Here is a 12,595-nt window from a genome sequence, read left to right as displayed (position 1 = left end):
CTGCAATGCCGAATGCCCCCCTCCTTTATTCCCATGTCCCAATAGACACAAAGATAGAGATAAGCAGCAGCTGGACAGCAAACAGTCATGCTGAAAGAATGAGTATTTAAATATTCAGCTCCCATTTTTGAAAATTGCATTGCAATTTTGAAAGCACATTTTCACTTAGGGAAATTAGGCCTTAGAGTCCTGCTGCAGATGACTGACAGAGCCAGCTCCCTGTCAATCTCCTATGGCTCTGAATGCTGATTAATTCCCCATTTAAACTGCATGACTACATTTTGTATTGTATGCTCGCATCATGAGGAACAGTAATGTCTCTGCTGGATTTACTGAGATGCTAAAAGAAAAAGGAAGGGGGAAAAATATCCCAACAAAATCTTTTGCTGCTGTACCTTCTAAGACACAGAAAGGTTTGGCTTGGTTTCAGATGACAGTAAGTGAAGGAAGGACTGGCATCTAAACCTCAGAATTCCTAGTCGTGTCATTAAGAATTTCAGAAGCTCATGGACTTATCTCTTGACATGCCTCCGATCCAAAGTTCTATGAAAATACATATGAATGGAAAAAAACATTAGAAAAACCAACTTTGTTCACTTGTTTGTCTCTATAATAGTAACCATATAAATTATTGTTGCTCTTCAATACAAAAGGTGCTCTCCATGCTTCATATGATTTCACAATGCTCCGGTGTTTGGGTGAACAAGCAATGGCTTCTATTCAATCTGTCTACATTTTTGCACTATGAAGAGATTTATAGAAACGAAACATTTGATAAAATATCTTTCACTAATACAAGAGCAACAATGAAAGAGGGAAAGAGAGATACGAAAGGGTTCATCTTGTATCTTTCTCTTTTAAATCAGAGGTTCAAGCCCCTTTATCAGAAGCAACTGAATTTGGAGGGAACGAATAAGGGACATTTGGGCAGTATAATAATTGTATTCCATAAACTTCCTACTGTTTATTAATCTCATTAATTTTATACCTTTAAAAACATTTGATGTTTGAATAATGCTCATAAGAATTACTTCCTCTGATGTATTAATAACTTATTAACTTTTAAATTGAGTTGTATAGTGCAATTTAATTTTGAATTCATACAAAAGCAAACTGTCCTGAGAATCTCTTTCCCCTCTCCCACATTACCATGATTTGCTGAAACTTAAAATTGCTTTCATACTGGTAGATTTTTTCTTAATATAAGTGTTGCACATGAACTTTTATTCCTCCTGAATATTCTAAAAATATATTACAAAATTTCCCAAAATTGAAAAAGTAGCCTATTAGTTTTTCTTTCATAAAAACTAAAGAGCTCTCCATATTTTTAGCATCTGATCAGAAGTTCAGTCCAAGGATGGGCAATCATATTCATTTAGTTGTAGCATAAGTATCATTTGGGAGATTTAAGTTAAGAGAAAATTAAGATGCTTTGTGGTTACCAGGGGTGAATGAGCAAGCAGTCCTTGGTGACACACGAAGCAAAAGCAAGTATGAAAATCAGAACCCTTTTCTAAATAGTGTAGAATTAGTCTTGCTCTTGTCTTCCAGTAAATTGCCGCCCAAATAGTAATGCAAAATCCATGCACTCTTGGTTTTCCCCATCTGTTTCTACCCTTTCTTTTGTGATGCTTTTTTCCCCTATCTAATTGAAAAGGAGAAGAGAGTGAATGGAGTGGGCCTATCTGGTGCAAAATAAAAACATAGTGCATTAGGAAAATAAACTAAGCATAATGGCAAACACATTTTTGTTTAAATCCTTTCATCTCCTTCTTTAGCTCCTTTTTGTTTCAGCTGCTGTGAACACTTGCTATAAAGCCAGTGTTATATTGAAAGACACATATATCTTCCTCCCTTATAAAAATATATCTATTTATTTATTTATTTGTATTCCTCTCATTTTTATTTGAAACATGACATTCAAATTGAAGTAGGAGCAGAGATCAGCAAACCCTGTCAGCTTTTGTCAACCCAGGTGTAACAGTGTGATCTTCTTAAATTGCTGCTAATCTGCCAAAAATCTCTTTTATCTGCTGTCTCCATCATGCTGTTTGCTCACATTTGGTTAACACTTTAAATTTCTCTTTTGGAGGTGTCACTGTTTGCCATTTAGTAACTAAGATGAACTGTATGAGCAGCTTAAAGCACATGGATTTGGGAAGCTCAAAAAGCTGATTAGCTATTCAGGGAGAATAATCTTATTGAAAGTAGTAAGAGCTGTATAAAGAATGCTTTCCCCTTTCCCCATAACAATCTTCTAATTATGTTGTCAAGCTTGCTGTCGTGTTCTCTCCCTGTGCCATTAAGGAAACCATTTTCTATGTTAAAAAAGAGATTTCCAGATCGTGATGATGTTTGCTGATTTTTTTTATTGTTTAAAGAATCTGTGTGTATTAAACCAAACATTAAAAAATGATTCATGTGCAGCATAATTATTTGAGATGAAGAACTCAAGGCACGGGTGGAGGGAGAGAGGCAGGATGTGTGCGGTCTGTACACACACACACACACACACACACACACACACACAGAGAGAGAGAGAGAGAGAGAGAGAGAGAGAGAGAGAGAGAGAGAGAGAGAGAGAGATGGTGGGTGGAGTAAGAAAAAGAGATTTGTGGGATTAATATTCCACATAACTGCATGAGGCTTTTACCTCTGTGGCTGGATTCTGAATCTGGCTCGAATTGAAACACAATTCATAAATCAATAGCAGAAGCAAGGGTCATAAGCAAGGCCAGCAGATATCTACAGGAGTAGATTTCATAGTAATATGGAACAAGTACCCAGTCAATTGTCACCTAACAAGTTCAATAGTGCACAAACCTGCTTGGGTTCCAGGACCTGGTGAAATTGGATGAATGATGGCAAGGGAAAAATTGAATATGTTGAGAGACAACCCGGCTTTGCTGTGGTCATTCACAAATCCCAACTGAAATGAAATAGAACTGATTGAATAATCTATTTGTATGAAAGCCAGTTTACAAACTTTTAAAGATTGGCAGTAGGAAAAACCACGTAGCTTCTTATTGTCTTATATCTATTTGGCAATAAATACAAAACTGCAAATGAAACATTTATTAAGCAGGTCTAAACATCATCCTGCTATTGGGGCCACTGAAAGATATACCTGCTTCTTCCATATAAATTGTATCTCTACCTTCAGTTTACAGACTGAGCTAAATTTATAAATGTACTTATTCATTTATTTGATTTATAGCCATCTTTTATTTTGTCCAGTTCTAAGTAGCATACAGGGACGCGGTGGCTCAGTGGGTTAGGACGCTGAGCTTGTCGATCAGATGGTCGGCAGTTTGGCAGGTTGAATCCCGAGTGCTGCATAACAGAGTGAGTGCCCGTCCTAGCTTCTGCCAACCTAGCAGTTCGAAAGCACGTAAAAATGCAAGTAGAAAAATAGGGACCACTCCGGTGGGAAGGTAACAGCATTCCGTGCGCCTTTGGCGTCTAGTCATGCCGGCCACATGACCACAGAGATGTTCTCGGACAAGCGCTGGCTCTTCGGCTTTGAAACGGAGATGAGCACCGGCCCCTAGAGTTGGAAACGACTAGCACGCATGTGCGGGGGAACCTTTACCTTTAAGTAGCATACATAATCCCTCCCCTTTTTATTTTCCTACAATGACCCTGTAAAATGGATTAGGCTACAAGTTGTGAATGTGATCTTTTTTTCGGGGGGGAAGGGGCAGTGGTGGGGGAAAGCTTTCACTTGTTCTGAAAATGAAAACAGAGCAAAGTGAAAAATATACCAGCTAAATTGTAACATTACAGAAAGCCTAAAAGTTGTAGTGCTTAATCTTGATGAGCACTTAAAATGTAAGAAGAAAGGAAATGCAGTTGAAGTATAGAGCATATTACCTATTTTCTAGGTAGTGCTATAAGTTTTATTTCACAATTTTATTTGATCATTTGTCAGTGCTTTTTTTGTAAAACAAAACAAAAAAAAGGTGCTGGAACTCACACATGTCATACAACCCGTCTTGCCTACCCTACAAGTTTTACCTTTGTAGTTGAAAAAAAACCCCTTCTGTTATGTACTGGACTTGTGGTGATACACCACGTGCGTTGCTGGAGCAGCCAATGGCTCTCCAGCAACCCAGACTGGCTGTCTCCAGTCCTGCAATTGGCTAGCCCCAGGCGGCAAGAGTGGGTTCAAACCCATTGGCTGCCGCCTAGGGCCTAGACTATATATTGTGGCTGGTTGCAGCCCAAGTTTCAGTACAGTTCCAGCAAGAATAAAGTATGAGTTATCCTGTACTCAGCCTTGTGTCGTCATTCGTGCACCCAAGAGCCCACGACTTAACAGTGGCGACGAAGGTGGGATCCTGCTTCGCTGATTAAGAGCTGAAGTCAATGAGGGGTCGGCAGCACACACTGGAGGGAAGAGGCATTTCCCTCCCCCTCTCTAGGCTGGTTAGCAAGCCACACTAGCGGCCTCGTGCTCAGCGGATGCATTCCCTGAGCCTAGAAACAGGATCCGAAGATTGCAGGAATTTGAAGGAAGAATGCCAAAGGTCGGCAAACTAAGAGAATTTGACATGAAGCATCCGGAAGAATGGCCATCTTACCTTTCGCAAGTAGAGAACTATCTGAGAGCAAATCAGATCATGGAGGAAGGTCTGTGTGCGGCCCAGCAACCTTCGATTTGGCAGACAATCTTTTCACGCCGACACCCATCGAAGCAGTCTCATATGCAGACCTTAAGAAGAAGCTAACCGGGCACTTCCAGCCCAAGATGTTGGAGATGGCGTGGAGATTCAAATTTGACCAAAGAGTGCAGCTACCCGGGGAGACAGCTTTGGAGTTCATTGCGGGCCTTAGACAGGCCGCACGCCTTTGCAAGTTCTCAAACTTAGAAGAACGACTAAGAGACCGGCTCGTCTGTGGCCTTCAGGACAGAACCCTTCAGCAGAGACTGTTTGCTAGACCCAATTTAATGTTTTCCGAGGCACAGGACGAGGTGATGGCTGACGAAGCTGCCGGGGGCGCAGTGCAGACAGTTGAGCCCACCAAACCTTCAAAAGTTGAAGAATTGGTCCATCTTGAGGTCGCCAAATGCACCGGGGAATCATCAGAAGAAGAAGAACCCGAAATCAACAAACTCCAAAGGCAACCCAGTGCGCAACACCGCAACAGCCACCAGTGAGAGGATGGTTACAAGGCAGTTCTCTTACCAAGATGTAAGGGGTGCGGAGGCAACCATATTCACACCAACTGCAGATTTCGTTCAGCCACGTGTAGAGCTTGTGGAAGAACTAGCCACATCACGGTGGTTTGCAGAGCCCGCCAGAGAGACCGGCCACCCAAACACCAGTCGGAGGAACCGACTAGGAGAGGTACTGGGGCCCAGGGTCCAGTTAGTGTGGGATTCTTCAGAAGCCGGAGAAGCGTTTGCCACACCGGGGCTCAACGCCCCCTCAAGCCCAAACTTAAGCTCTTAGTAGAGCTACAAGGAGTTCCATGTAAGATGGAGTTGGACTCCGGATCTGCCATCTCAATCATTTTGCAAGACACATACAACTTTGTGTGTAGGCGCAGTAACATTTGGGCCAAACTAAGACCCTCAGATATCATTTTAATGGATTTTCAAAATGCTCACGTTAAAGTTAAGGGTGAAGCCACTGTATTGGTAAAATTTAAAGGGTTTTGGGGGCACCTGGATGTAATAGTGTTAGAAGACCAGAGAACAACTCTCATTGGACTTGATTGGTTTGATGCCTTAGGTATCCAGATACTGGCATAAACCGGACACAAACGGCAGACCTCATGTCAGTGTGCGAGGAATACGTGGATGTTTTTGATTCAACCTTAGGGACATACACAGGCCCGCCAATTTCTTTCAAGTTAGATCCCAACGTTGTCCCAATCAGGGTTAAACCTCACAGGGTTCCCTTTGCCTTAAAGCATAAAATTGATTGCAAAATTGATAAGCTTGTAGAACAGGGCGTGTTACAGCCTGTTGATGGTGGGGAGTGGGAAACTCCTATTGTCACTCCACTTAAGGCCAACGGGGAAATTCGCATTTGTGCTGATTATAAATGCACATTGAATAAGCAGTATGCTTATCCAGTTCCAGTGGTCAACCATATTTTAGCCTCTTTGCAAGGGGGAACCATTTTTGCTAAACTTGATTTAGCACAGGCCTATCAGCAATTGCCAGTTGACGAGGCCACAGCCGCAGCTCAAATGATCATGACTCACAGAGGGGCATTCAAAGTCAAACGCTTACAGTTTGGAGTCAGTGTTGCACCGGGTATTTTCCAAGGAATTATGGAACGTACACTTAAGGGTATTCAGGGCATCTGCTCTTTTTTTGATGATGTTCTTATTTGCTGGGGAATCCCCAGAAGTGTTGGCCAGAAGGTTCAGGGCTGTTTTGCAGAGGCTTCGCGAAGCAGGCCTCAAATTAAAGAAGAACAAGTGTAGTATTGGGGTCTCATCAACAGAATTCTTGGGTTTCCGCATTGATGCTAATGGTATTCACCCCACTGATTCTAAAGTGAAGGCCATTAAAATGGCTCCTAGGCCCAAATCAAAAGGAGAGCTGCAAGCATTTCTGGGTCTCCTAAACTTTTATCACACATTCCTACTTCATAAGGCAGCAATAGCACAGCCCCTCCACAGGCTGCTGGACAAAAAAGCCCCTTGGACTAACTTACATGAAAAAAGTTTCCAGGACTTGAAAGCACTACTGTCTGAAAAATCCACTGTAACTCATTACATAGAGTTTAAACCTGTATGTCTTGCATGTGATGCATCTCCCTATGGGGTGGGGGCAGTCTTAAGCCACATAGAGAAAAATGTGAAACAGGTCCCCATTGCATTTTACTCAAGGACCTTGTCCTCTGCTGAGCGCAACTATGCCCAGATTGACAAAGAGGCCCTGGCCATAGTTGCTGGAGTTAAAAAAATTCATGATTATTTATATGGTAAGGATTTCACTGTCTACACTGACCACAAACCTCTGTTGGGACTGTTCACAACAGACAAACAAACCCCCCACATACTATCTCCAAGAATGTTGAGATGGTCTATTTTTTTGTCTGCATACAATTTTAAGTTAATTCATAAACCAGGAAAGGAAATGGGCGATGCTGATGGCCTCAGCAGACTACCACTGCCACTAATGGATCCTGATCCAGCTCCTGCTGCTAGAATACTGTCCATACAAGACATACCTGAGTTTCCCCTCCACGCAGGGGATATTGCTGCTGAAACTGCCACAGATAAAATTCTGAGTAGAGTGTTGTCATGGGTATACACGGGCTGGTTGGAAAAAAGTCCAGGCTCTGAATTTCAAAGTTATTTTGTCAGGAGGCATGAGTTGTCTGCACATAAAGGGTGCATTTTATGGGGGAACAGAGTCATAATTCCCACTTCCCTAAGAGACAGGGTCTTACACTCCTTACATGAAGGCCATCCAGGCATTGTCAGAATGAAAGCCTTAGCTAGAAGCTACATTTGGTGGCCGGGCCTTGATAAGGCCATCGAGGGTCAAGTCCATGGTTGTTATACATGCCAGCAATCTAGGCCTGAAATGCCACAGGCCCCAGTTCACAGGTGGGAGGAAACGCACACTCCCTGGTCTAGGATTCACATAGACTACACTGGGCCTTTTCAGGGGCAGCTTTTCCTGATAGTAGTGCATAGCCACTCAAAATGGCTGGAAGTAATTCCAGTTCCTAACATGACTACTGCTAAGACCATCCAGGTGCTGAGAAAACTCTTTGCAACACATGGGTTGCCTGATGTCTTAGTTTCTGATAATGGGGCCCAATTCACTGCTGCTGAATTTCAGGCTTTTCTTAGAGCTAATCTCATCAGACATGCAACATCTGCACCATTTCATCCATCTTGGACAAGCCGAACGCATGGTGAGGACAACAAAGGAGGAACTCAAGCACATTGTCACAGGTGACTGGCATCACAGATTGGCAGATTTTTTACTCTGCCGGCATTCTACGCCCTGCACTGCCACAGGTAAAAGTCCTGCAGAACTACGTTGGGGGAGGCGTTTGATTACTAAACTGGACAGGTTGCATCCAGACAGAGTGGCAGCAGAAGCCTCTCAATCAAAACCCCCAAGGGGGCTGCACATGGGCGATTGGGTTTGGGCCAGGAACTATGGTCAAGGGAATTTATGGGTTCCTGGTCAAATAACCAAGGCATCCGGACCCCTATCTTATGAAGTGGGGTTGGAGGGAGGGCGACTTGTCAGAAGGCATATTGACCAACTCAGGAAAAGGTTTCCAGAATGGCCACTAAGTGAGGACTGTGTCATAAGTCCCTCCCAAGGTCCTCAAACTTGTGGCCAAGCCAGCCCTCACTTGGACCACCAGGGTTTTTCCTTCTCAGTGGAGATGGAATCTGAGGAAGAACCAGGGAGTACGGGAGTGAAACATGGAACCCCTGACGAAGCGAGCCAGCCAAATTTCAGCAACCGCTGTGCTTACTCTGCCAAACAGACTGACTCTGGGGTGGGCCAACCTGGTGAGGCCAGCCAGAGCGTTTCAATTCCCCTTAACACAGGAGCACAAAGGAACATGGGTCTACCCAGCCCACAGGGTGAGCTGGTAGACCACAACATGATGGGAACTCCAAGACGTTCCTCTAGGCCACACAAGCCTCCTGCGTACCTCACAGATTACATTGTAAAATAAAGTGATGTTTAGTGTTGTAAAACTTCTTACCACTAACTACAGAAACTCGTGCATTGTGAAACTGCTATTACTGCAATGTAAGCCAGTTCAGATGTTGTTTAATCTCATTGTAGCCACAGTGAATTTATTATTTATTATTTTTATTATTATCACTACAGTTGTATGTGAGTTGATTAATAAGTCTTGACAACTGTCAAGACTAATTGCGGTTGTCATAGTTCAATCTAAGAGGGGAGGGGTGTTATGTACTGGGCTTGTGGGGATACACCACGTGTGTTGCTGGAGCAGCCAACGGCTCTCCAGCAACCCAGACTGGCTGTCTCCAGTCTTGCAATTGGCTAGCGCCAGGCGGCAAGAGTGGGTTCAAACCCATTGGCTGCTGCCTAAGGACTAGACTATATATTGTGGCTGGTTGCAGCCCAAGTTTCAGTACAGTTCCAGCAAGAATAAAGTATGAGTTATCCTGTACTCAGCCTTGTGTTGTCATTCCTGCACCCAAGAGCCCATGACTTAACACCTTCAATTTTTAGTGTATCTAAAAGACTAGGATTTTGTTCAAGGTAAGTTTATACTATTAATGTTAACATGCACTGTGTGGCTTTAAATCACATGAAGCCATTTTATTCATCTTTGGGGACATTTACCATTGGCGTTACCCATTTAGTTTAATGAGTGGAAATGTCAGCTTTCTGTGTAGAATGAAATTGGCCCAATAAAACAAAATTTGGTTGCTTGTAAAAGATTGAATTTTTTTTACGAAGTTGTCTAACAAGGTGGAAAAAATTACATTTGGAGTTTAATATGAATATTGACTTGAAACAAACTAAAGTTGAAACTTTGCTTTTAATTGCTTTTAATTTACCTTTAAGTTAAACCCAATTTAATAAATAGATCTGATTAAACCTCATACTCTAGGTCTACCTTTACATCTGACCAATACATAATTAATATATATTAATAATAATAATAATACCTCTAAATCATAAGACATTGGGTTTATTCTTATTCTTCCCTTTTGAAGTTTGAATATAAAGTATAAAAGACTAAAAAGATATTTTATAGACATCCCAGCCTTTGAACTACCCAAGGAACTGAAACAGTTTCCACGCCAGCCGCCTTTCTTTTCTCTCACTTTGCCCTCTTTTTACCCTCACACCCACCTTCTGTAAGGGAAGGCAAAAGGCTCACTCACCCGCTCTTGAAAGACGGCCTCCATGTTTATGTGTCTCTCACTGCCACCATCGGCTTCCACACCACATGGTCCGACCCAGCCAATCAAGCCACGCTCTGGCTGTGGCTTCTCCTAGAAGAGGCAGACAGCACTGGAGGGGACCCTGCTTGCACCGTACTGCCAGTGGGGCATTTTCAAAAACAAACTAGGATGGGAAGGGAAACAATAGGAAAAGAACGCAACTCTGGAAAATCCGTCAGAAAAAAGGTGCCGGAACTCTGTTTTTTGACAAAAAAAAAGCCCTGTCATTTGTATTAATGAAAATATATGACTACTTAGTTTTTCTCTATCAAATATCATATCGTACATGCTGTGTGAAAAGGGCTGGTGTCCGTCTGCCATTAAACAAATTGGTTATTGTATTCAATACTAAAATTAAAACTAATATAAATAGGCCACTAGCAGATATTAACATTCAAATGCCTTTCTGTATAGCTGTTTTCAAAGCCTTTCTGAAGCTCAAGAATGAGATATTGTCTGGCTCTCTGGTGGAAGGTTGTTCCAATGGATGGGGCTTCACTATAACATTCATTTTTAAACCTCCCCAAATCTCTCATGGGGAGGGAACCACAACATACCCACCCAGAATGAATGCATTGGATGGATAGAATCCATTTGAAGTAGATGTATTACAGTTGGTTAGAGGCCAAACCACAACACTGTTGATCCATAACATCAGTTTTAATTATATCAGAAGTAAGGTAAAGGTAAATGTTTCCCTGTCCAGTCAAGTCTGACTTTAAGGGGTGATGCCCACCTCTGTTTCTTAGCCAAGGGAGCCAGCATTGTCCAAAGATGCTTCCATGCTCATGTGGCTGGCATGACTATATGCCAAGGAGCACAGAATGCTGTTACCTTCCCACCAAACTGATACCTATTTATCTACTTGCATTTGCATGCTTTCAAACTGCTAGGTTGGCAGGAGCTGTGGCAAGTAATGGGAGCTCCCCATCACACAGTGCTTGGGTATAGAACCCAGGCTGTCAGCTTTCCAGGGACAAGCTCAGCATCTTTAACCACTGAGCCACTACACCCCTTATATACGAAATATTGGAAGTTAAATGCAGAATTTTCAACAAAAGCATTATAAATAAATTTTATTTTATTCTGCTAGGCCATGGACTGCTACATTTTGTACCAATTTTTGCTTTCCAAATTGTCTCCCGAGGCTACCCCAGCTAAACCAGGCTTCCTTCTGCCTATCAAATTGGAGCCATGGGCCTAGGAAAATCTCCTAATCATGGACCTGCTCCAGAGTAATCAGTGGAACAATTTAAGTGCCAGATAGGCCCTGAGCAAGCAAGAGTATTGCTGTGGTTCCACTTCGACCAATTCTTTGATAAACAAAATCAGCAAAACAGAGGCCTTAAAAATTGAGGCCATTCCCCTTCCCATGAGTTGACTCTGTCCCTGTGTCCTACCGGTTGGGGCTGATGTTTCTTCTGGTGTGTGGGGGGTGCCTCTTCCCCTCCCCGCTTCATCCTTGAATTGTCCTGTGATGGCGAGTTGTCCCTGTGTCTAGTCAGCCAGGGCAAGCCAGTGGAGGCAAGCCAGCCATGGTGACTCCACCACAGCAATTCAGCTATGGCAAGTTGTCCCAGACCCATAGAGGCATCATTTTGGTTGTTTGAAGGCAGCATTAGCTATGAAGAAATAATTGGGGTTACAAAAATTGATGACTATCAGATTTGAGATCTGATATTAAAAGTGGAGCCATAATATATATATATATATTATATTTACTTTATATTTACTCATAAATGCATTAAACCACTCAGGAGATACTACACATCCTTGTCTTTTCCTTCTCATTACTGAATCATTGCTAAGAATTCTTTTTATTATCATGCATGTTTTGTTGTTGTTGTTAGTTGCAAAGTCATGTCCAACCCATCGCGACCCCATGGACAATGTTCCTCCAGGCCTTCCTGTCCTCTACCATCTTCTGGAGTCCATTTAAGCTCACGCTTACTGCTTCAGTGACTCCATCCAGCCACCTCATTCTCTGTTGTCCCCTTCTTCTATTGCCCTCAATCTTTCCCAGCATTAGGCTCTTCTCCACTGAGTCCTTCCTTCTCATTAGGTGGCCAAAGTATTTGAATTTCAACTTCAGGATCTGGCCTTCTAAAGAGCAGTCAGGGTTGATCTCTTCTAGGACTGACCGGTTTGATCGCCTTGCAGTCCAAGGGACTCGCAAGAGTCTTCTCCAGCACCATAGTTCAAAGGCTTCAATTCTTTGGCGCTCAGCCTTTCTTATGGTCCAGCTTTCCCAGCCGTACACTGCAACTTGGAAAACCATGGCCTTGACTATACACACTTTTGTTGGAAAGGTGATATCTCTGCTTTTTAGTATGCTGTCTAGATTTGCCATAGCTTTCCTCCTGAGGAGCAAGCGTCTTTTAATTTCTTGGTTGCAGTCCCCATCTGCGGTGATCTTGGAGCCCAGGAAAATAAAATCTGTCTTTACCTGCATTTCTTCCCCATCTATTTGCCAGGAATTGAGAAGGCCGTATGCCATGATCTTGGTTTTTTAATGTTGAGTTTCAAGCCAACTTTTGCACTCTCCTTCTTCACTCGCGTCAAGAGGCTCTTTAGTTCCTCTTCACTTTCTGTCATTAGAGTAGTATCATCTGCATATCTTAGGTTGTTGATATTTCTCCCGGCAATCTTAATTCCAACTTTTGATTCA

Source organism: Vipera berus (genome assembly GCF_964194415.1).
Source record: "Vipera berus genome assembly, chromosome: 4".
NCBI classification, from domain to species: Eukaryota; Metazoa; Chordata; class Lepidosauria; order Squamata; family Viperidae; genus Vipera; species Vipera berus.
Note: the sequence above shows the minus strand (reverse complement) of the source record.